The sequence below is a fragment of the Macrosteles quadrilineatus genome, unplaced genomic scaffold (genome assembly GCF_028750875.1).
Source record: "Macrosteles quadrilineatus isolate MER2022 unplaced genomic scaffold, UCM_ALF_1.0 Scaffold_2__2_contigs__length_208266976, whole genome shotgun sequence".
In the NCBI taxonomy this organism is placed as follows: domain Eukaryota; kingdom Metazoa; phylum Arthropoda; class Insecta; order Hemiptera; family Cicadellidae; genus Macrosteles; species Macrosteles quadrilineatus.
In genome coordinates this window covers 57,851,635-57,879,103 of record NW_026542595.1, presented here as the reverse complement: position 1 = coordinate 57,879,103, position 27,469 = coordinate 57,851,635, and the positions used below count along the sequence as shown (strand labels likewise).

Here is a 27,469-nt window from a genome sequence, read left to right as displayed (position 1 = left end):
CCCTAGCCGGAAATTCGACAAAAATCGGCCCTGTTTACATCCGGTTTCGAGCAATTCAAAATGGTGCCGCCAAATGAGACTGCCGCCGACTGTGAAGTGCGCGCTGTAATTAGATTTTTAAGTGCTAAAGGTGTGAAATCCATTGAAATTTATCGACAGATTAGTGAGGTGTATGGCGAGAACATTATGAGTGACGGAATGGTACGCAAGTGGGTAAGGGCATCTAAAGACGGCCCCACCAACGTCCATCATGAGCAACGCACTGGGCGGCGTCAATGTCCCCAGTACCCAGTGCGTTGCTCATCATGAACGTTGGTGGCGCCGTCTTTACCCACTTGCGTACCATTCCGTCACTCATAATGTTCTCGCCATACACCTCACTAATCTGTCGATAAATTTCAATGGATTTCACACCTTTAGCACTTAAAAATCTAATTACAGCGCGCACTTCACAGTCGGCGGCAGTCTCATTTGGCGGCACCATTTTGAATTGCTCGAAACCGGATGTAAACAGGGCAGATTTTTGTCGAATTTCCTGCTAGAGCTAGCCAATAGATGCACATATACAGCGCAAATGTCCGAAATGCCAATCGCAGTGCTGGAACGGAGAAATTTAAAAACGGTACTTACTTAAAAAACATACCTCGTACTAATGTATACGGTATGTAGGCTAGTAACAAACTAAAAAGGTTTTTTTTGTTTTCATACACAAACACACACAGGACGCTCATAAACTGTAAGAATTTTTATGTGTATGATTTTTTACAACTGGATGACAATAAGCCGGCATATATAATGTATGATAATGATAATTTTATAATATGATGAGCATGTTATAATTAATTTAATTATTATTATTTAATAAAACATATAAAAAAAAACAGCACTGTTACGCTTTTATTTTTTTTTTATTTTTTTTTTCGGACTTCCAAACTTCCATCCCACCTGTTAAAACCCCATACCCACTCTACTTGTGTGGTTGTATTCAAATAAGAAAAATGTGCTACAATTGGTTCAAATACATGGGATTTCCACCCTAGTATAGAGAGTTAATTAAGTATATTCTTTCACATGACGATACAAGTCATGTATAGTGTATAGTGATGTAGCAAAGTCAAAGTCGCAATGTTTGTCTGAGCGACGCGTGATTCGTCTGCAAACAGTCTTGGTTGGTCGACATTGGCTTTGCTTTGTGTCGGGGTTCAGGAAACTGTATGTAAACAAGATAGAAATATGCCCGATCCTCAACTGTTTAAAGAATATTAACATTTTTTCATATCAATTGCTTCCTTACTTATAGAAGTAGAATAAATCAATAAATGTAGGTGTTAAATAAGTAAAATAATCCGATAGCGCTTTTTCAGCAAAACTTCGTCTATTGAGAAATCTAGATCGAAACCACAATCAGCATTTTACAATTCGGTGAGTAATTATAGCAAATATAACAACTTACATAATAATTAACAACTTACTCTGCAATCATAAAAATTGTCTTTTTTCCGTCATAAATTCAGGTAAAATGTACATTGGAAAAATGTATTTTTTAATGTAAAATAATAAAATGTATTTGGCAAAAATGTACTGTAATGACATTAAAAACTGTCAGTAGTCCGCAATAATATATCTATGTAAACTTTTATGTATTACTGTCAGCGAAATTCAGACTCGAAGTTGATCATTAGTTTGTAACTAGATTATAGGACGTTATGTTTTAAGATCGAGTAACGTGCTTTATAATATGAATAAACGTGAGTTAAAAACAAAATATCTATCGATTAATGCTGTTATTCAAGAAAATGTTTACGTTAGATAGTAGGTAGGCCTAAAAGCTTAGCATTGGACAGTCCGCTTTCTTTACTTCATAAAATGCAATTGGCGTAAAACACAAACCGACAATTTAAATAATAAAAAATAACATTACAAAACATTTTTGTATAAACAATGGGGTAAACTATACGTTACGTAACGAACATATTTCATATATTTAACTATCGTAACCCGCTTAAGCACTTATTACTTGGTTTAAATTACCAGGAAAGTGTTGAAATTCCAGCAACGGTAGTATTGAACCGCGAGTAAGGCAGATTAGATAAGACCGTAGACAGATGATGTGGATGAGGCGGTAGCGGAGCCTTGTCATCATCTGATGAGCCGACAGATTGTGGGAGAAACCTCCGACTTAGCTACCTTCCCTGCAGGATACGCAATCACTGTACTGTAACACTAACGCAACACGATAGTAATCCTGTTATAGTATAATATGTGACATATATGTGTTACTTTTACACAGAAATGCCTGCCAATACGGCTATGTTATTATATGAATTTAAATATTTATAAAAAGTACTGATATAAAACTGGTGGTGGGGTCATCGGTGTTGCATTTGTCGTTGTCACAGTGACGCAAGACAAGCTTATTAGGTGTGTTTACACGTTCACACCTTCGGAAACTGTTACAATATTTTGTTAGGACACTGACAAAACCCTTGCTTTGTTAGCTTAGAATATAGACCTTTTGATTTGATTGTAAGCCCAGCGTCAAGCAGCCACTAGGTGTAGAATTGCCTGTGTTTGGTATTAAACCAGAAACTTTAAGATTAGAATTCCGAACACTTTACCCACTCCTATACTCGGACAATATTATCTTATCTGTTTACCATGTGAGTGTGTGTGTGTGCGGTGTTGTCAAAGCCAAGTTGTGAACACGTGTTATCAGTAAAGGTCGTAGATTTGTTATCAGTACGGCACTTGACCGCCAGACAGGCTCTTATCTCCTCGCCTGGTGGGTGTATGTATACGTTACCAGACACCACCTTATCTTAAGTATATGGCTTAAGATAGATAGCCATATAAGAAAATGCGTTACGTTAGTTTATGTAGGAGTTTTAATAACTACAATACTAAAAGTAAAAATTACATAAATATGTGCCCTGGCTTAGCTTATCATTGCAAATAAATAATCATTGTACAAACATCATCAGAATACAATAGCTATTCCAATTTATGCACACCAATAATAAACAATGCTCAGTCCGAATGAATCTGTTGTAGAATTCAATTGTGTTACAATGTTAATATTAATGACTCTTAGTACCAAGGTGTTATTTCCAAATTCCATAAAAATCTATAACTTAAAATAAGTGAAAATATAGGTTTCAAAGATAATTTCTCATCAACCCTTTAATATTATAAAGGCAATGCGTACTATACATTTAAAAGACGTGGATATGAAAAATATTTTGAACGTGCCGTATTTAAAACCTAATAAAAGTGCCGGTATTCAATAGTCTGTTACAGACGATGTTGTAATGGAACAACAGTACCGGAACCAATCTCTTTACATTACCTGGGAGTATACATCAGATCGATATTCGTTTACATATGTGTTGTCAGTGGTCGTTGACAGTAGATGCAATATTTTACACTACAGTAACACACACCAGGTAGTCCCCACATTGCCCTAGTGTACAGTGTACTGTGTATACATCAGATCGATTATCGTTTACATATGTGTTGTCAGTGGTCGTTGACAGTAGATGCAATATTTTACACTACAGTAACACACACCAGGTAGTCCCCACATTGCCCTAGTGTACAGTGTACTGTGTATACATCAGATCGATATTCGTTTACGTATGTGATGTCAGTGGTCGTTGACAGTAGATGCAATATTTTACACTACAGTAACACACACCAGGTAGTCCCCACATTGCCCTAGTGTACAGTGTACTGTGTATACATCATATCGATATTCGTTTACATATGGGTTGTCAGTGGTCGTGGACAGTAGACGCAATATTTTACACTACAGTAACACACACCAGGTAGTCCCCACATTGCCCTAGTGTACAGTGTACTGTGTATACATCAGATCGATAATCGTTTACGTATGTGATGTCAGTGGTCGTTGACAGTAGATGCAATATTTTACACTACAGTAACACACACCAGGTAGTCCCCACATTGCCCTAGTGTACAGTGTACTGTGTATACATCAGATCGATTATCGTTTACATATGTGTTGTCAGTGGTCGTTGACAGTAGATGCAATATTTTACACTACAGTAACACACACCAGGTAGTCCCCACATTGCCCTAGTGTACAGTGTACTGTGTATACATCAGATCGATATTCGTTTACGTATGTGATGTCAGTGGTCGTTGACAGTAGATGCAATAATTTACACTACAGTAACACACACCAGGTAGTCCCCACATTGCCCTAGTGTACAGTGTACTGTGTATACATCAGATCGATATTCGTTTACGTATGTGTTGTCAGTGGTCGTTGACAGTTGATGCAATATTTTACCGTACACTACAGTAACACACACCAGGTAGTCCCCACATTGCCCTAGTGTACAGTGTACTGTGTATACATCAGATCGATATTCGTTTACATATGGGTTGTCAGTGGTCGTTGACAGTAGATGCAATAATTTACACTACAGTAACACACACCAGGTAGTTCCCACATTGCCCTAGTGTACAGTGTACTGTGTATACATCAGATCGATATTCGTTTACATATGGGTTGTCAGTGGTCGTTGACAGTAGATGCGAAATATTACACTACAGTAACACACACCAGGTAGTCCTCACATTGCCCCAGTGTACAGTGTACTGTGTATACATCAGATTGATATTCGTTTACGTATGTGTTGTCAGTGGTCGTTGACAGTAGATGCAATATTTTACACTACAGTAACACACACCAGGTAGTCCCCACATTGCCCTAGTGTACAGTGTACTGTCTATACATCAGATTGATATTCGTTTACGTATGTGTTGTCAGTGGTCGTTGACAGTAGATGCAATATTTTACACTACAGTAACACACACCAGGTAGTCCCCACATTGCCCTAGTGTACAGTGTACTGTGTATACATCAGATTGATATTCGTTTACGTATGTGTTGTCAGTGGTCGTTGACAGTAGATGCAATATTTTACACTACAGTAACACACACCAGGTAGTCCCCACATTGCCCTAGTGTACAGTGTACTGTGTATACATCAGATTGATATTCGTTTACGTATGTGTTGTCAGTGGTCGTTGACAGTAGATGCAATATTTTACACTACAGTAACACACACCAGGTAGTCCCCACATTGCCCTAGTGTACAGTGTACTGTGTATATATCAGATCGATATTCGTTTACGTATGTGTTGTCAGTGGTCGTTGACAGTTGATGCAATATTTTACACTACAGTAACACACACCAGGTAGTCCCCACATTGCCCTAGTGTACAGTGTACTGTGTATACATCAGATCGATGTTCGTTTACGTATGTGTTGTCAGTGGTCGTTGACAGTTGATGCAATATTTTACCGTACACTACAGTAACACAAATCAGGTAGTCCCCACATTGCCCTAGTGTACAGTGTACTGTGTATACATCAGATCGATATTCGTTTACGTATGTGTTGTCAGTGGTCGTTGACAGTTGATGCAATATTTTACCGTACACTACAGTAACACTCACCAGGTAGTCCCCACATTGCCCTAGTGTACAGTGTACTGTGTATACATCAGATCGATATTCGTTTACGTATGTGTTGTCAGTGGTCGTTGACAGTAGATGCAATATTTTACCGTACACTACAGTAACACACACCAGGTAGTCCCCACATTGTCCTAGTGTACAGTGTACTGTGTATACATCAGATCGATATTCGTTTACGTATGTGTTGTCAGTGGTCGTTGACAGTTGATGCAATATTTTACCGTACACTACAGTAACACTCACCAGGTAGTCCCCACATTGCCCTAGTGTACAGTGTACTGTGTATACATCAGATCGATATTCGTTTACGTATGTGTTGTCAGTGGTCGTTGAAAGTAGATGCAATATTTTACACTACAGTAACACACACCAGGTAGTCCCCACATTGCCCCAGTGTACAGTGTACTGTGTATATATCAGATCGATATTCGTTTACGTATGTGTTGTCAGTGGTCGTTGACAGTTGATGCAATATTTTACCGTACACTACAGTAACACACACCAGGTAGTCCCCACATTGCCCTAGTGTACAGTGTACTGTGTATACATCAGATCGATATTCGTTTACGTATGTGTTGTCAGTGGTCGTTGACAGTAGATGCAATATTTTACCGTACACTACAGTAACACACACCAGGTAGTCCCCACATTGTCCTAGTGTACAGTGTACTGTGTATACATCAGATCGATATTCGTTTACGTATGTGTTGTCAGTGGTCGTTGACAGTTGATGCAATATTTTACACTACAGTAACACACACCAGGTAGTCCCCACATTGCCCTAGTGTACAGTGTACTGTGTATACATCAGATCGATATTCGTTTACGTATGTGTTGTCAGTGGTCGTTGACAGTAGATGCAATATTTTACACTACAGTAACACACACCAGGTAGTCCCCACATTGCCCTAGTGTACAGTGTACTGTGTATACATCAGATCGATATTCGTTTACGTATGTGTTGTCAGTGGTCGTTGACAGTTGATGCAATATTTTACCGTACACTACAGTAACACACACCAGGTAGTCCCCACATTGTCCTAGTGTACAGTGTACTGTGTATACATCAGATCGATATTCGTTTACGTATGTGTTGTCAGTGGTCGTTGACAGTAGATGCAATATTTTACCGTACACTACAGTAACACACACCAGGTAGTCCCCACATTGTCCTAGTGTACAGTGTATTGTGTATACATCAGATCGATATTCGTTTACGTATGTGTTGTCAGTGGTCGTTGACAGTTGATGCAATATTTTACCGTACACTACAGTAACACACACCAGGTAGTCCCCACATTGCCCTAGTGTACAGTGTACTGTGTATACATCAGATCGATATTCGTTTACGTATGTGTTGTCAGTGGTCGTTGACAGTAGATGCAATATTTTACCGTACACTACAGTAACACACACCAGGTAGTCCCCACATTGTCCTAGTGTACAGTGTACTGTGTATACATCAGATCGATATTCGTTTACGTATGTGTTGTCAGTGGTCGTTGACAGTTGATGCAATATTTTACCGTACACTACAGTAACACACACCAGGTAGTCCCCACATTGCCCTAGTGTACAGTGTACTGTGTATACATCAGATCGATATTCGTTTACGTATGTGTTGTCAGTGGTCGTTGACAGTTGATGCAATATTTTACCGTACACTACAGTAACACACACCAGGTAGTCCCCACATTGTCCTAGTGTACAGTGTACTGTGTATACATCAGATCGATATTCGTTTACGTATGTGTTGTCAGTGGTCGTTGACAGTTGATGCAATATTTTACCGTACACTACAGTAACACACACCAGGTAGTCCCCACATTGTCCTAGTGTACAGTGTACTGTGTATACATCAGATCGATATTCGTTTACGTATGTGTTGTCAGTGGTCGTTGACAGTTGATGCAATATTTTACCGTACACTACAGTAACACACACCAGGTAGTCCCCACATTGTCCTAGTGTACAGTGTACTGTGTATACATCAGATCGATATTCGTTTACGTGTGTTTGTTGCAATATTTTACCTTTACAATTGTAAAGGTAATGAAACTCGAATGTCAGTTCAATTCTGCCCTAGCAATAGCAATGATAGCAACGGACCCCAGTGGACCATTTTCATACATTTTTAGATTACTACACGTTTTCATTTAGTCAATTACTGCCTTCTGTTGGGTTACCTTTGTGGGGAAAGCAGATTGCTTTTATGATTTTAAAACTCTTTTATTATTTAGACGTAACTGTAACCACGGTTACAGTTTGGGGAGTGAGATGGCCTAGTGGTAGAACGCGGGGCTTTCAAGCCCGAGGTCCCAGGTTCGAATCCCGCCAATCACCTATGGATTTTATCCATGTGATAATGCCGCAACCCACTAAGACTAGCTTGAAGTAACGTGTAAAACAGTTCCGGGCTAGAACTAGCGTCCTATGATGTGAAGGTGAGACATAAAAAACAGTTACAATTTGTATAACAGTTTGGGTTAAAGTAACGAGATGTGCCCATCACTTTAAGTATATAGGTTAACACGTTAATACAGTAATGTATGTGTTCAGGCTTTTCAACCCTTTCAATTCCGCTAGCTGAAACTAATTATGTAGGCTACTTGTTATTGGTTGAAAACCGAAAAGATGTATTTTAAAAATTGTGTATTGAAAATAACAAACGACCTGCTAGCCAAAGATTTGTCAGGGAGAGATATTTAAAATTTAGTAAAATGAAGTAAGAGGTTACATAAATTTCTTTGCCTATGTGTTTTCAAGATGTGGACCTAGTTGTGCTTGACACGTTTTAAATAAATTCTTTTATTGAATCATACAATTTTGTTATACGAACACGTAACATAAACTATGTCACACACGTGGTATAAACGAACACTTGAATCCTTCCATAACTGAAATGTTAGTTTGAAAATTCACTGAACATTTATGATAAACCTATAAAAAACTACTAACTCAACTGTCTTCATCGTTTAAAATATTAGATTTTCCGAAGCATATAAAAGACGAGATAGATATGACGTTGGACGCGACTGGTCCCATCATAAACGTGAGATATTTACAGAGCCCTGCTGTTTTACTAACTATCGCACCCTGGATTTAATCAAGATGTTGGTTAAAGGGGGAAGACGTAGCCAATATTGTAGCGCTATCCTCGAGTTAAGCGGTTGGCTTCTAGGGGTTTTAAGAAGAAAGGAGAAAACATCTGCTTACAAATTGGTAAATAAGGTTTTACTGTGATATAAAGATTATACTCTCTAGGAGTATTTTCCTTTTAATGAATCGGTCACTTTAGGAGATATTAAATTCTGAATTTCTTTATATTACTACGTAATGTAAATGTTGTTTGTGAGCAATTCAATGTGTTCAAAATTTACGAGTATGAATTGATTATTCGCTTGACTGTTTTCTGTGTTCATTATTATGTTATGTTCGGCCTGGCTGGGGCTTATCATTGTATGCGACAATGATAAGCTAAAATTAAGCAATTTCTTTTTCAAACTATTTCGAAGTGCTTAATTTACTACATTGAAGGGTTGGTGTACAATAAATGATTACGGAGAAAATTTCAAAAATTATAAATTTTAAATGTCCATGTAAGGAGGATAAGTAAACTGTGTGATTGTTTATGAGTGTAGTTTGGACAAATTTGGCAAATTTACTTATTTCCTCCAATTTTATTAACATTTCACTAAAAAGACACCTTTTTAGATGTTTTTTGCTGCAACCCTGTAGCAGCAAACCTGAGTACTCGTTTACTTGGGCTAATGTGTTAAAAAATGGTATGAGTCTGACATTTTAAAGTAAAAATCCATTCATCTAGTTAGAAATTCGCTTAATCTGCAGGTTTACTGGGGGGGTATTTCATTTTCATGATTCTATTCAAATTTATCGGTTTTTATAAGACTGTTTCAACAGTCGAGCAAGGAATGTTCAAAATGTTACCTGTGTGTGTCCTGGAGTTGAACAAATACTGTATTGCAAGTCTGTGTTAAAGGTATCTATAATACCTCATTAGACAACTTGTCAGGGTTTACGCTAGCAATCAAGTTATCGGTCAACAATAAGTATTTTACACCTTACATTTTTTATACATCCAAGTACTATCCGTATTACAGTCACAGTAGATACTGCAGTAGATGTTAGCCTATAAAGCTGCATAGCTGTAGCCACAGAGAAGTCACTTCTCAGTGTTGTTGCATAGTGTCAGAGCGAGCGCACGAGCGCACGAGCACGCCTGTGAACTGTACTTTCCCCTCCACCTCGTATATCGCTCTCTCTCACTCCTTTGTCCCGGTCAGGTACCAGACTGCCAGACCTTCCACGGGCGAGGGCCCAGGGGCGCCACACGACAAAGGAACTGCCAGTCAACATCATAATACACCTCTGTACAGTGGAACAGAGAACACACCCATACCATACACTCCAGCTATTGTTGTACCACTGCCGACTGCGAACTGTACCCGCTACGCTTTAGACAATAGCGATATGTACTAACAATAACCTCACAACATAGGCTACCCACTACTGAAAATGAAATAAAATTATTATGGTCAAAGTCGATTTGATACGACATGGTAGTGGTAGACCTACATTATTGTCAGCCACTCTTTTACTGCTGTTTGTAATGTACACGTAAAATTTTCCATTGCCCAAACAACATCACGTCTAGTATTTAAACAAGTATTTTGTGTAGTCCAAACGATTGTTTACACAAGTTCTGAAGTTGTGTTAAATGCATTAGGCCTACACAATGCAACTGCAAATGCTTACAGCACCACCTTTAAATAAAGAACTACTAAACAAAATTCTGATTAATTTTGTTGTGTTGAATACAAAATACTGTATTACATCGACTCGTCAACGAGGGTCTGATTCAGACTCTGAAACACTTCTGGAGGCATCGTAGACGAATGGTTTTAAACATTAATAACCATTTCTTTTGGTTGCAGTGCACAGCAGAATTATGGGCTCGCAATATAACTTCATCTCTATTAAAGAAATAAAAATGCCGAAATGAATTCGTTTGAAGTTACCCGCACTTTTTTAAATTTTAAAACACGAAATTGCTCAAACACTAGCAGGCCCTACTTTGTAGTGTTTAGATGATACCAAGCCAGCTTTGTATGATGGTATGGGTAAAAGAGTGGAAGCTACTGCAGCAATACAGTAATTAACTGGGAAGACTTGCACTTAACCCTTGTTAGCCCATCGCAGCACTCAGCCAGGTTGTAGTGTTTAGATGATACCAAGCCAGCTTTGTATGATGGTATGGGTAAAAGAGTGGAAGCTACTGCAGCAATACAGTAATTAACTGGGAAGACTTGCACTTAACCCTTGTTAGCCCATCGCAGCACTCAGCCAGGTTGTAGTGTTTAGATGATACCAAGCCAGCTTTGTATGATGGTATGGGTAAAAGAGTGGAAGCTACTGCAGCAATACAGTAATTAACTGGGAAGACTTGCACTTAACCCTTGTTAGCCCATCGCAGCACTCAGCCAGGTTGTAGTGTTTAGATGATACCAAGCCAGCTTTGTATGATGGTATGGGTAAAAGAGTGGAAGCTACTGCAGCAATACAGTAATTAACTGGGAAGACTTGCACTTAACCCTTGTTAGCCCATCGCAGCACTCAGCCAGGTTGTTGTGTTTAGATGATACCAAGCCAGCTTTGTATGATGGTATGGGTAAAAGAGTGGAAGCTACTGCAGCAATACAGTAATTAACTGGGAAGACTTGCACTTAACCCTTGTTAGGCCATCGCAGCACTCAGCCAGGTTGTAGTGTTTAGATGATACCAAGCCAGCTTTGTATGATGGTATGGGTAAAAGAGTGGAAGCTACTGCAGCAATACAGTAATTAACTGGGAAGACTTGCACTTAACCCTTGTTAGCCCATCGCAGCACTCAGCCAGGTTGTAGTGTTTAGATGATACCAAGCCAGCTTTGTATGATGGTATGGGTAAAAGAGTGGAAGCTACTGCAGCAATACAGTAATTAACTGGGAAGACTTGCACTTAACCCTTGTTAGCCCATCGCAGCACTCAGCCAGGTTGTAGTGTTTAGATGATACCAAGCCAGCTTTGTATGATGGTATGGGTAAAAGAGTGGAAGCTACTGCAGCAATACAGTAATTAACTGGGAAGACTTGCACTTAACCCTTGTTAGCCCATCGCAGCACTCAGCCAGGTTGTAGTGTTTAGATGATACCAAGCCAGCTTTGTATGATGGTATGGGTAAAAGAGTGGAAGCTACTGCAGCAATACAGTAATTAACTGGGAACACTTGCACTTAACCCTTGTTAGCCCATCGCAGCACTCAGCCAGGTTGTAGTGTTTAGATGATACCAAGCCAGCTTTGTATGATGGCATGGGTAAAAGAGTGGAAGCTACTGCAGCAATACAGTAATTAACTGGGAAGACTTGCACTTAACCCTTTTTAGCCCATCGCAGCACTCAGCCAGGTTGTAGTGTTTAGATGATACCAAGCCAGCTTTGTATGATGGCATGGGTAAAAGAGTGGAAGCTACTGCAGCAATACAGTAATTAATTGGGAAGACTTGCACTTAACCCTTGTTAGCCCATCGCAGCACTCAGCCAGGTTGTAGTGTTTAGATGATACCAAGCCAGCTTTGTATGATGGTATGGGTAAAAGAGTGGAAGCTACTGCAGCAATACAGTAATTAACTGGGAAGACTTGCACTTAACCCTTGTTAGCCCATCGCAGCACTCAGCCAGGTTGTAGTGTTTAGTTGATACAAAGCCAGCTTTGTATGATGGCATGGCATGGGTAGAAGAGTGGAAGCTACTGCAGCAATACAGTAATTAACTGGGAAGACTTGCACTTAACCCTTGTTAGCCCATCGCAGCACTCAGCCAGGTTGTAGTGTTTAGATGATACCAAGCCAGCTTTGTATGATGGCATGGGTAAAAGAGTGGAAGCTACTGCAGCAATACAGTAATTAATTGGGAAGACTTGCACTTAACCCTTGTTAGCCCATCGCAGCACTCAGCCAGGTTGTAGTGTTTAGATGATACCAAGCCAGCTTTGTATGATGGTATGGGTAAAAGAGTGGAAGCTACTGCAGCAATACAGTAATTAACTGGGAAGACTTGCACTTAACCCTTGTTAGCCCATCGCAGCACTCAGCCAGGTTGTAGTGTTTAGATGATACCAAGCCAGCTTTGTATGATGGTATGGGTAAAAGAGTGGAAGATACTGCAGCAATACAGTAATTAACTGGGAACACTTGCACTTAACCCTTGTTAGCCCATCGCAGCACTCAGCCAGGTTGTAGTGTTTAGATGATACCAAGCCAGCTTTGTATGATGGTATTGGTAAAAGAGTGGAAGCTACTGCAGCAATACAGTAATTAACTGGGAAGACTTGCACTTAACCCTTGTTAGCCCATCGCAGCACTCAGCCAGGTTGTAGTGTTTAGATGATACCAAGCCAGCTTTGTATGATGGCATGGGTAAAAGAGTGGAAGCTACTGCAGCAATACAGTAATTAACTGGGAAGACTTGCACTTAACCCTTGTTAGCCTATCGCAGCACTCAGCCAGGTTGTAGTGTTTAGATGATACCAAGCCAGCTTTGTATGATGGCATGGGTAAAAGAGTGGAAGCTACTGCAGCAATACAGTAATTAACTGGGAACACTTGCACTTAACCCTTGTTAGCCTATCGCAGCACTCAGCCAGGTTGTAGTGTTTAGATGATACCAAGCCAGCTTTGTATGATGGCATGGGTAAAAGAGTGGAAGCTACTGCAGCAATACAGTAATTAACTGGGAAGACTTGCACTTAACCCTCGTTAGCCCATCGCAGCACTCAGCCAGGTTGTAGTGTTTAGATGATACCAAGCCAGCTTTGTATGATGGTATTGGTAAAAGAGTGGAAGCTACTGCAGCAATACAGTAATTAACTGGGAAGACTTGCACTTAACCCTTGTTAGCCCATCGCAGCACTCAGCCAGGTTGTAGTGTTTAGTTGATACCAAGCCAGCTTTGTATGATGGTATGGGTAAAAGAGTGGAAGCTACTGCAGCAATACAGTAATTAACTGGGAAGACTTGCACTTAACCCTTGTTAGCCCATCGCAGCACTCAGCCAGGTTGTAGTGTTTAGATGATACCAAGCCAGCTTTGTATGATGGCATGGGTAAAAGAGTGGAAGCTACTGCAGCAATACAGTAATTAACTGGGAAGACTTGCACTTAACCCTTGTTAGCCCATCGCAGCACTCAGCCAGGTTACCCAAGTAGTCTCATTGCTGCATAGTCACACACTTATGTCATATGGAAAACAATTTCTAAATGTAGATTCATTAAAACCTCTATATTTAATATTTACATTGAAAGTTAGTTCCGGTTTGTTTTAAGACTTACCCTCACTTTACGTCAAAGTATGCGTCTGGGTGTGCAGATTTGCAAACTTGTTTAAATTGTTTATTTAATCCATAACCCTTGAAAGAAACGTAACACTTTGTTTACATTATGGTGTGTTTACATTTTTGTTTACATGTTTAGAAAGTCCAGCTGTTCCATTTACATTTCCAAAAACAAAACTAGCCATTTGAAAAAGAATAAATTGCGCCTGGGCGTTTTTAGCGAATTTAGTGGCTATTACCGTATGTCTCGTGGTAAGACCTGGGCCCGGGACCGATTTACTTTTTCATTTTGATGTCCCCAGAGGCCAAAAGCGCTATTTGCTCATTTTATATATGTTGAAAAATGTTTATAAGTGTAATGTTTTATATATATTTTATGCAATTTTGGTGTTCGTTACCCAATTTTAACAAAAAATGTATCATTTGATTAAAGTTTAAATTCCCTATCTTTTAGATTATAAAAAAAATTTCTTAAAATTTACGGTTTTCATTAAATTTGGCATTAAAGATTTTAAATTGCCGCCTTATTTAAATGGCTTGGGATATTGAAACCAGCGAGCACTATTGAAACGAACTTTTTTAAGCTCTTTTCACTTTCTAAACTACACATTTATACCAATTTTGAAATTTTTATCTTGAAATCTTTAAAAATCACAAACAGACCGACAAACAGAAATCTAGACGTTCTAGACCTATAGTTATACGGCACTATATGTTTGTCTTAGCCCAAGGAACAAGTCTACAAAATATGTACAGACAATTTGGAAACACCCTGTATCATTAACTATCAGCATGTACGTATGTGAAGTATCAGCACTGGTTTCATCTTCCCGAGTTTCGAGTTAAATCTTCACAATTCACGGAAAAGCACACTTGTAGAAAACTCTGCAGAATACAACCGATATTTCGATGTAATGGGGTCACTGAAAAAACAATCAACAGAGACGAACACAAAGCGTCTGCCTTGCAACTAAACGAGAAGCAGAAACTATACACAAGAAACCGAAATTGAAAAATCAATCGTAATAAAGAGCAGTCGCGGACTAACCAAACAACAACAAAGAAAGAGAGATCCAAGGGCAGACATGTTAATGAATGAAAGAGAGGAGAAGCAGTTTGTCGCTGCTTTACACAACACTAAATATAGACACAGACATGGTAGAGAGAAAGAGGGAGGGATATACGAACTGCAACTGCTACGTCCTAGAGACATGGTACTTATAGAGACTAGGGGAGGTTTACATACATGGCCTGGTATCATGACTCTAGGTTCGTCTCGCGTCTTACAAATTCGGTGAAGTGTTGTTGAGGTTGAGCTCGAACCCGGGACACGAGATGCACTACATGAACACAACCATTTGACTACATTTAGAAGGAGTAAGCGACAGTCTCGGACACGCCGCGTCTGTCTCGGGTATTTCAGGAACGTCGCGTTCCTGACGACACAAATGTACGAGCGTCGTGCAAAAAAATATTCCATTTAACTCAATGGACCTGAGAAATTACCGGGTCTGTCGCGGAACGCCGGACACTACTTTCATCGCTTAAAATCATGACATCATAATAAAAAATACGGTCCTTAACCGTTAATTCTCTACCACTACTTCTTTATTGCAATTCCGTTTATTCACTGTCAGAATCATTTCATAATCAGCAGTGGTAGTGGTAGTGGTAGTTAATTAACGGAAAAGAACCAAAAATTCACCTACAAATGAACGTTTGCATTCTACGTCAACTCAGATGATTCGGTTTACGTGTAAAGTACACGGAATGCGTGAGATGCAGAGTGTTTACCGCATGATGTGATGCGGACCAGTGTATGTGATGAGATACTTCCTCACAGTCGCGAGGTGGAGGATGTGATCAGCTATGATTGCCCCCCCCCCCCCACCCACATGTTGAGCGACCAGCGGCCGTGACGTCACGGTCCACCTACCATCACTGGTCCGTGACCGCATCATGCCCTCTAAACATGCCGCTGATCGACCATACTAACTCAATATAAGTGACTAATATTCCTACGTTCCATTAAAAGTATTCTCTTGGCAAAAATCTACAAATTAGGTCCTCTATGACAATATTAAATATCCGCCCCCATACTCTACAGTGTATGCTAATAGGTAGATAATTCATTTTTAACACCATAGCGATTACGCGTGCTAGTGAGTTATCAAGCGAGTCACAGTGATTAACATACGTGCGTGCAATGTCACATCATAGAGGTGTGAAACATGGGGGGAGCGCAACACCTGACGTGGTCGTGGCCAAAGAGCTCGCGACACTCTACAACACTACTGCAGAGGTGGGGGACATGGGGATGAGTGATAACGTCAATCGTTAAAAAATGAACATAAGATACATCAATCTTGGTACAGTAGACTATATTTTTTTGTAACTAGTCACCATCACACTACCGACTCTAAACAACGGGTAGTCGTATCAGGTACGATACCATGGCTTTAAACTGATACAAAAGGCAAGGGCGACAGTATTTTTAGTCATTTTTATACGTCATAACACAAAAAAGTTCTTATTTAAGTTAAATAGCGATGAATTACTTCTCATTATGGTAAAACCATGATTTTAAAACCCTACCAAAATCGCGGCCTAAAATAACAATTTTACAGAGCCAGGGATTGAGAGTGTGGAGAGAATTAATTGGTCGCCTTTCATAAAGCGCTGCATTAAACTAAGCCAAAGTTGGGCTTGTGGGAGGAAGCGTTACGAAAATCCCGCACTGATCGTATTTTCCCGCCTCAAAGCTAATCTGTAAAACTCCACCCGTGTTTGGCCCAGAGTAGGTCTGTAATGTACCTCTATCTGATGTTAATGCAAATGTTAAACATAAAATCACTCGTACCGGTATGAAAATGTAAATTGATGACGACAATATAATGAGCTGTGATGATTTTAATCTCGGATAATAGATGTTAACAAAGTAGAATCAGAGGCACTTTTGAAATTGTATACATGATTTAAACCAAAACTTATACTGCCAGTTTTTTTTTTTTTTTTTTTTTTTTTAGCGAATTTCCCTATAGGGAAGTAGCTATTACCGTAGGTGGCACGGTAAGACCTAGTCCCGGGACCGATTTACTTTTTCATTTTGATGTCCCCAGAGGCCAAAAACACTATTCGTTCAAATTTATATATATATATATATATATATATTATATATATACGTCCGTGAACGCGATAACTTGAGTAATTTTTGTCCGATTTTGATGAAATTTGGTTTTAAGGTGTAAAGCGGGATAAACTTGAATGAGTTCGCGAACCAGCACGATCGGACCATGGGAACGGGGCTTTATGGGGGGTTTTATGGGGTAAAAATTGGTTTTTCTCACTTTTTACCCTCAAAACACAAAATTTCCCAATTTCTCTTTAGACCTTTTTAAAGAGCTTAAAAAAACAAATAATTTAGTATATAAAAGTATTTTTGTTCGATTATTAGTAACGGAGAAAATTAAAAAAATTGTAAATTTAAAATTCCTATGTTATTCTTATGGAGAATATTGTCAAATGTTGTAGTTTGCTTGTTTATGAATATATTTTGATCAAACTTGGCAAATTTATTTATTTTGTACTAAGCTATCAATATTTTACTCAAAAACATACTTTATTAGTTTCCTTGTAGCAGCAAACCTAGGTACTCGTTAAACCTAATGTTATTAAAATATATTTAACTGAAAATCAATTCAGACAAATGGAAATTCGCTTAGTCGGCAGGTTTGCTGCGGCGGGGGTATTTTTTTTTTTTACTCCGGGAAAATGTTCTTTTTAATGTGCCCCTCTGAATGCGCTAAGGAGACAATCCTATTGTAGCAATTAGTTTTCCGATGCAATGAGAATAGGTACATACGTGTAAAAATGTCATAAAAAGGTGCTTAATTTTCAATAAGCTTTCCTTTCTGTTACGCTGGGTAAAACGTTTGTGCATAGTATGTCACAAATATCAGTATGGATATTAGCACTATGTAGGAGGTCATTTATGGTCATTTCCATTCCTAAACTTACTTCTGCTTTGACAATGTCTACTTCTACTCATGGTGAACATTAAATCTGCAAGGATTGTATAACCGCGTACAATAATTTGGGGGAAGGACTGCAATCCTAGCGTTGGAAGTACTAAATCTAAAAACACAAAGGTAACAAAGAACCGTGAAATACATCACTTGTAAGCCACAGAAATTGTACAATAGCAGTTTTATTACACGGCTAATGGTGGTCAAAACCATTCACCGTGAATTATGTGATAAAGAGATATTCTATCATCGAATAGAGTAGAGAGAAATAATCACAAGCTAAACGTAACAGAAAGTCAATGATTTTGTTGGCGTATACATCGTAGATGCCGTAGGCTGTCGTATATCTCTATCAGGACATAAATACACGGTATATCTAGTCGTATAGTTTGTCCGGTTTTTCACCAAACGACAGTTTAACGACACGAGTTATTCGCCAGCCATTGTCCTCGGCCATTGTACACCAGCTAACTATCCGTAACCCGCGGCCATGTCGATTTATAGACCATAAACACAAGCAGGTGGTGAAATAAAAATGACCCGACTCCGCGTCGTCGCAGATTTGAGTCATCATGACTGTCATTGGGCGTGTAAAGTTTGTTTGCACTGTGGAAGTGAGGCCTTTTTATTCTCAAAGTTAGCGTGTAAAATTTATTGAATGGATATACTCTTGACAAGTCGTTGGTTGATACTTAGGTTTACGATATTATACTGATAGTCGGGAAATCGCCGGTTTGTACAGCACTAGTGAACGAGCAAGTCGATGAATGCTACGAATTAACAGATACTCTAATTCCACTAGCTAGTTCAGGCTAAAATCCATCACAGGACAAACCGTTATTATTGATTAAAACATTCCCTGAAAAAAATTGCTTCTATAAAAAGCATAACAATACGCTTGGTAAAATTAATATATTTTAAACATCCCACAACAAAGCAGCAATTAGTTCGTTTCAGAAAAAAAAAATCATGCACAAGTTGTACAAATTTGAACAAATGTTCTCCATGGTATAAAGATTAAGGATTAGAGCCAAAAATAGCAATTTTCTGCTAAATAACATTTTTCTTCATTGAGCAGGAACGATAATTGTCAAGTACCCACCATAGTGGTATAGAATCAATTGAAGCACAAACACAAACGGGAATCAAGATGCATTAAAGCTTTCCATTCTAAACGGAACATGGGAAAGTTTGCATTTGTGAATAGCCTACACAATATTGGCGTTTTACTAGGTACTGCACACTGCACCAGATAAAGTGTTGCCATACATTTTCCAGCGATTTGTATTTGTTCATAGTAACCGCACATTTTACCATCCATTTGTAAACTGTATAGCACAATTTACCAGATAATACATTAGTCTATTGTACCCGGACATTTTACCAGTCATCTGTATGATATTACCACTCATTTTACCAGTTAGTATAAACGCTCTATAACCAGATACTTTCTAATGTTTTCGCACATTTTACCAGCAATTGAACTTACACGGCTGAAGCGGACAATAAATCGGTCCATAAACTGTACGATCAGCACTCAGCAGTCAATCACAAAAACACTTACAGTACTACTAGGAGTATAGCAATGATCTAGGAGAATTAGAGGTTTGGACGGTCGCTAATCCGCACTCGTTTGGTTGCAAATTTTTTCAATGTTATACAGTACCTAATAATTTTACAAAAACCCTGTGAAAGAAGATCTTGTAAAAAATCCTATAATACTAAGGATCCTAAAGAGACCGAATTGAGCATTTTATTTGGGTACTGTATTACTGTATTGCATATAAAATTAATGGAAAATTGGCTTATAAACGAAGATTGACCAGTGTGAATTAAAGTCTGGTTGAATGTGAAAGGAATCGAGTGGTCCAAGAGCGTATCTGTTGTATACATTATCTGATACAACAACAGCCATGTCGGAGGGTGGGGCGGCACCCCAGGGGTGGGCTGGGGAGTAAAAATAACCAGTTTCTGGTGCGCGGGTACAGCACACTGCACACTATACAGCGCACACTCTGTGCAGACACACCCCTAGTGTAGACTGTAGACAACGGCCCTGCGCCCATTGTGCTTGGCAATAAACAAGGTGGGAGTAGGGTAAACGGAATCCGTACAACTTAACATGTTAAGTGCAGATTTGTAAATTCATGTTTCGATGTGTGGGTCGAATGTTAAAAAATATCTTCTAATCATAAGACATATTCATTACTTAAAATAATTATGAAACTCCTCAGTAGTATCATTGGCTTCATTACTTCTCTTACTATTGTACAATCAAAAGCAATAGTGTCTATACTGTAAGTGTTTTATATCCAGTAAGACTTTAGGGCGTTTGTGGTGAGTAAAAGTACTTCTCTCAATGGATGATGAATTTAGAGGTCTTAATAAGTTAGAGGTAAATTAAATTTAAATTTAGGTAATTGAAAGACTGTAGCAACCCAGTAGTCGCGCAGGCAGAGTTTCGTCCTGCTGATTCCACAGCCCAATTCCAAATTATTACTATACCTAAATAAAACTGTAAATATTTAACATATTGCACGATATGTTTTTTTTACTGAAAAGTAGACCTCACGTCATAAAATCTATACTAAAAGAAGAGAAAAAAGTTGCGATTCATCATCGAACTCAAGTGTACCGATAAAAATACATTCAAAAACAAGATAAAATGTTTTTATACGATGATAAGTCTACTTTCCAGTTTTAAATTTCAATGTGGTTTGACATGAACTTTGTTTTTACACAATATCTCAGGCACATGAGTGTTATATATAACTGCTAATGTTGAAAATAGCCACCTCGAGTTGGTGAATGGGTTTATCTTGAATGTTGACGATAACCCCGTCGATGGTCCATCAATCTAGTGAGGAAACAATAAATTCGCTTTTATCTTCGCCCAGACTGCTCCAGTTTTATTCGTTCCTAAACTGTGGATAAATGATATAAACGATCAAACGTATCATCACCTGAGGGTCACGACTTTTATCAAGGTGTTAAATATACTTATAGTGTTTACAAAAGATTATTTTAATTTCAAGTGGTGTCGATATATAAATCAAATAAATTGCTCACATTGGATTTTATTTTAGATGGGTTGTCAATTGCACGAACCGTTGTGCAATACATTGCGGCGCGTTGAGCGATTTTGTTTATCGCATAAACTATTCTGCAGTACAAAATGTCCATTTTTATTCTTCACCCTGCTATTAATTTTGGGTCTAACTAGAGACAATTTATTTTACAATTGCCTACGCATTTATTAATTTGCATTGTGTAATCCATTGTTTATTAATTTGACACTTTACTTAGTTAAATATATTTTACCTTCGGTACTTTATTTATATGTTATTGATATTTATTTACAGTATTTGGGTTTAAACAAAAATATTCCACCACATCAAATCCTTTTTTTTTTAGTTATTAAAAATGTGGAATAGCCTAATTTTAATTTTACGCTTACTACCAAAATTAATTTCATTCTCTCCGGTATCCCAAAATACAAACTCATTACCGTGCGAACAGTAGTTTACAATCCTGAGATAATGTGCCTTATAAATATCGGTAGTGTATACTGATAACAACTACTGTGTTAAGTTTGTTGACTTATAAGCTCTGGGAGTTTAACCAAAACATTAGTAAATGATAACTTTAGACAACATTAGTGGTATCCTCAGAGCTTGCTTCCAACTTCGAACTTATATAAACATTTCTCAGCCCCTTATCTGCTTGCTGCATTCAATTGATGAATTTAAAATCAACCTATAGGGTGAATACATTTAGAACAAAATAAAATATTCTAAATATATTCTTAAATAAATATGTATTCTGCGGGAGGCACTAAAAAATTAATAAAGTATGCAGTATGTAGAATTCTACAAAAAACGTGCATGCAATTCAAACAATAGACTACAGAGGGTACACAAAATAGCTATTAATAGCTTGTCGAACACCGGCCTTCATCAGCTATAGGTAAGGGCGTTTTTGATACGAATGCAAATCTCATACAATGGTTGCAGACGTAGCAAGAAGCATGACCTAGCATTGTCTTCCTATCAAAAGAAAAGATACACCTATATACACTAATCTGCATATAATTAACCCACTTACAGAATCAGGATTGATCTACCACGGTAACCTTTTTTCCTGCTTAACCACTCTAACATTGAATGGAACCTTCTGTATCCAATAGTCAATGGTGGAACGTAACCAACGCCATTTTGTAATTAGGAACTATTTCAAACAAGGCATTCATTTGCGGGTCGACTAAGATTAGATTGTCCACATTTCTGAAATGCAATCTTTCATCAAGGACCTTGAAAGCGTGGAAAGAACAACAGATGGGCTCGGCGGTGATGGTGATAGTGTAAAAAGTGTCCTTGACTTTGAGAGGTCGTCTCGCCGCTAGCCTACACAGTGGTCTGCCGCGGCCTACACTACACCATACACGCGGCACACGCCCCAGACAGGCTGTGTGAATTAAAATTAGTTATATCCTGAAGCCAACAAAATGTTGGCTACAATAAGCCTACAACACACCATGCAGAGAAGAAAACAAAAAATAATAACCATCACACTGGGCACATATTGACTAAAATAACTTACTTGGCCAGGTAAAATTTCAAAATCTCAGAAGGAGTAAATCGGATTGGCCAAAAAAGAGATTCTATCCGTTTTTTATTTAGCTTCCGGAAGGATCCGAGCTTTACAAGGAAGTAAGCCTACCCTACCATTGACTGTTGGATTCTGAAGTAGGCTAGAAATCCCATCTACTGTACATATTATGGACAATGAATACAAACCACTATAGTGGTTTGTATTCATTGATATGGACCAGCTGTAGCCATTTTTTATTACAAGAGAATGTTGGTAGTTGTGTGGCTAGTGTCTAAAATTATATTTTCTACCCTATGATTTGTTTCTGACAGTTTGATGTCATAACAGTTGCTATAGAACATATGTCGTTCCATCAGTTTTACTAGATAAAAAAGTAAAACTAAATTTTAAACTTAAAAAATCATCGTGTATTCGGCAGAAATCAGTAATTTAGATCAGCGCAATCTATCGGTGGCTCACATCAACTACGACGAATTTGATTCAATTAAACTTGTGACAACTTTAATATGGGAATGGAATGTCTAACAGAGAACTTGCTGGTCTACAGTAAAAAAAACCTCCCATCTCATACATTCAACGCTCATCATTAACTCATCGTCGCCTTAAAAGAAGCCCACCCTTGAGTTTTGGCGTTGTCAAATATACATTACATTACTTCATCGATAATTAGACATATATATATATATGGTTTATGAATCCATCTAAAATCCATCACGTAAAAATATTAGGATTTTAAACGTGTTCTTACATAAACTGCCCAAAATACCGATAAAGTTTCAAAAAATGCTCAAATAAAACATCTGTTAATCGGCAGTAGTGAGATATGAATTTACAGGGCGCGGGAGATGTAGTTGAGCACTGCTCGGTAACTTTAATATTTGAAAAATTAAACAACGAGAACACGAGTCCTACGATTCAATACGATTGTGTAACAGTTATGAACACAATTAAGAGGATAAAAACATCAAAGGAATTTTAAACGCTTTGTGCAATTAAAATAAGGCAGAGACCGGCCAAACTACAAATTCACTGTGTTAGAAATAATTAGTCTACAACGTCCCTTTGAAAATGCAATACTTTTCAACAAAAGAAGCATTTTCCCTATCTAAAGTGTTTTCGCTCAATAAATCGAGTTTAATTAAACTATTGGAGTCTTAAACAAGTTAAAGTAGGTTCTCACTACGAACCAAACTAAACATTTAGTTCGGAAGTGCTCCAGATAAGATATTGGTGAGCTGAAAATAGGTAGCTTGAGCACAAATGTATATAACCTTTTAATATGCAGTAATATATAGTTTAATAAATAGTTCAATTATAAATTGTAATTTATTTATTTGTGCATGCCAACGGCAAGGCAATACTTATGGAGGAAGTATTGACGACTAACTAGGAATATCTAGATAACAATTCGAATTTGTTTTCGACAATAAAAAACAATGCATACAGTAACGATATAATTAGAATTATATTATGTTAGGCTAAATCCTAATGTTATAATATTCTAACGGAGAATGATTTCAATTTGATTCCGCCCAATTGAAAAGTGCACTCGAAGGGGAAGCTACGTAGTTTTTACGCACGAACAAATTCGCGTAGTTTGGACCACTGCACTTTTTCTATTCAAGATGTTGTCATCCTTCCACAAATTCAGGGGTTATTTCTGTGTATACTTGTTATTATTATGTGTCCAAATTGCCATGTTGTCATCATTCCATATAGATCTATTTATTCAACTGGAAAAAATATAAAATTAGGCTACATACCAACACTGTTGTCATATTTGTATCTAAATTATTTATTATTTAATATTATATTGTCTTGAGCAAATGAATGTTTAAAAATTATTGTAAAATAGTTATTTTTTACGGTAAATAAGTTTAGGCTAAATAAAATGCCAAAATAGAGGTTTGTTTAATGTTATTAAATGTGTTTGAAATGTAGCAGAAAACCCAAATTCGATCTAAGTGGCTATTGAATTAAAAAATCAAACAATTCTTACGTGCAGAGTTTTTTTTTTTTTTTTATTACCTATAAGTGGGTGGAAGCCCGTATAGTTGTTAGTTGTTACAAGTTTATAACCCCAATAAAAGTAGTCAGAATCTACTTATCTCAAAGTGTATTATTACTACTATTCATCAAATAATTAACCAAGCTACAGGATAAAATCATATGAAAATTTCGTCGCCGTTCTTATAGAGAAAATTTTAAAGTTAGCCTAGTTTGTTAAAGCGGTACGATGTTAAAATAAACTATCTCAAACTAATAAATATGCGTTAAAACTACTGTAGTTTGAACTTACCTAGGGGCGGACGGGGCGAGCGCCCGGGGCCCCCGGGCCTAGGGGGGGCCCCGAGGGGGCCCCTTGCACAGTAGTTTTTATTAATATCTTCGAAAATTAATCAGACACTTACCGAATGATCTTCTTTTTTAACAGCTTTATTGTCGTTATCCTATATTTAAGGTTATTGTTAGATGAACTTTATGGTATTACTAGGACCAAAATTCTTGACTCTAAGGGACTTTTCCTCAGGGTTGCACTGGGCCCCGCGCTTAGACCTAGTTTACACGAGCATAGCTAGCTGCTAGGCTGTGACGGACCAGTTTGAGTTTCAATGAAGCCGTTCACACAAACCTACGGCCGCGGTGATCTAATTGAAGGGGGCCCCTTCGCTTGGGGCAAAAAATACAATAAATAATATGAAAACTCTTGTCCTAATGTAGAACGTAACTTGTACAATTGTGTTGGGGTTAAATGGAGATTCAATTGAGATCTAATACTTTTGAAAAATAAAAACATTGTTTGAAAAATATGTTTTATTAGATGTTATTCTTTTACCTCTAAGTATATGCCATTCACGATTTTAAGGGGCAGAAGTATTATATTACCCATTCAATTAAAAGGTTTTATAAAATAGTAATTAAGTTATACGTCGAAATTCGGATCTTCAATTTAGTCGATAGAGTCAAAATCATACAGCGCCAGTAGGATAAAAAATCTATATAGACATTTTATGACAACTAGGGTCGTCTGATGTTAACAAAAATTACATTATTTGGGAGCGGGCGAGCGTTGTCGACTGAAATCGTAAAAAACGCTCAACAAGCAGCTGCAACAATAAATGATAATGAGCTGATAAGGGATCCTGTCTAGTCTTGTCTGTCTCACGCACGCGCATACACATACATACAATGCCTTATCGCCAATCCAAAACAATTTAAATCACTTTACTCCCAGTGTGTTTTTGGTTGACATTATCGTACTTTTGTGTTGTATTTTATTATTAATTCTGCAAACACTACAAAGAACAAATTAATGTTGTATTGAATGTTATGTTTGTGTTGTATTAATTTATATTGAATACATTTAAACATCTTTCTGTTTACTCATATAAATGGTTAGCTTGTGATTGGTTATTAGACTTGTATTGTAACATTTTACTCGTCAAGAAAAAACTCAAACTCGTTAAAGTTCTTAATGGTACTTTTCATGCTAGGACTTTTAACATATTATACAAACGAGAATTCCATGCCAAAACCACTATGAAAATAAACATAAGTCATAGTTTATGATTTTATAGTTTTAGTGCAGCCAAGAAATTTAGGAAAAGCAGGAGGTTTTAATTGCCATGCCAACGTATCAGAGTAGGAAGTGACATTTATTTATAGGGAAAATAACTATGTTCTAAACTTTATAATGATTTATCTATAAACAGTAAACTTTAAAATTGTTTTGACTTGTATCTTATAAACTTAGTATAGTAAAAGGTTTGTTAGTAAAATTATAGTAAGTTATAAAATATATTAAAGCTTTAAAAGTTTATGCATTATCTCTGACTTACATCACGTGTTTAAATATAACTTATTCCATTAATTAATTAATGTTAGTTATTTTTCATTTGAGTTTTCATTCAAGCACCAAATAGAATGTGTATTACAGTAAAAAAATTAAATTAAACCTTTTACAAGTACGTCTTATTTTATTTTTATTTTATCTATAGTTTTCATTGTTTGTTGCAAAGGATATTACATTTAAATGTATTGCAAAAAATGTGTAAGGTACCTGCTAGGTATATTAAAATTTTATAAATTCAATTACAACAAGAACAAATCATAAAATAACACCGTACATTGTAGCTATTTTCAGACTTAAAATATTACATACAATTAGTTTATGCAAAATACAGCATTCTAACAGGTTTACATATTAATTCACCTTGAAATTAGCTATTTAAAATTAGTGTGCATGTAAATGCGTTACATTGTGTACCGTATAATCATACTGGGGGCCCCATCGGCAAATTCGCCCGGGGCCTCTGAAGTCCTAAGTCCGGCCCTGAAACTACACCGGGGACCTCGCTCGCTGCATAAACTCCAACTCTAGAATAACAAGACAGAAACACAGCGGTGAACCAGTGAAACTAGTTTATCTTTCGACCGGCGCTGCGTACCTTTCCTCACGACCACGACCGACTAGCCAGGTAAAACTAAACTGTATTGTGAGAGACAAAAGACTGTAGCTTACCTGATGAGAGTATTACATGATATCCGAGTGGGTGAGGTATCCTAGGAGTGACCGTAACAACAATCACTAGACACATACACACACACGCGGCACCGAACAATACAGGACCAAACAGGTCGAGCGCGCGGCACCAACTGACCCGAGCCGGCGAGCGTCAAACAGCTGATGGTGGTGGGGGAAGTAGGGGAACTGCCACCCCTCCGCCGCGCAGACCTGTTCACAGTGATGCCCAACGTGATGCCTGCTCGCCGCATCATACTGTGGAGGTTGTAGTAATGTCCTGACTATGAAAATGTTTTTAATTTGTTTACTTAACTTTGTAAACGAATTGACTCGTGATAAAAACAACAGCTATATGTTGTTGTTACTAAACGAATAAACTATGGCAAACAAATTAATGGTAGTCGAAAATTAA

General features: G+C 37.8%; 1 protein-coding gene across 1 annotated transcript in view; it reads right to left on the bottom strand.

Annotated features, from left to right (window-relative positions):
* Positions 1-27,173, bottom strand: part of LOC128986120 (fat-like cadherin-related tumor suppressor homolog) — a 560,367-nt gene extending 533,194 nt beyond the window's left edge. Inside the window, exon 1 of the mRNA XM_054406271.1 lies at positions 27,055-27,173. The gene's annotated coding sequence lies outside the window, so the exon portion shown is untranslated. The remainder of the gene's footprint in view (positions 1-27,054) is intronic.
* Positions 27,174-27,469: the final 296 nt, after the last annotated feature.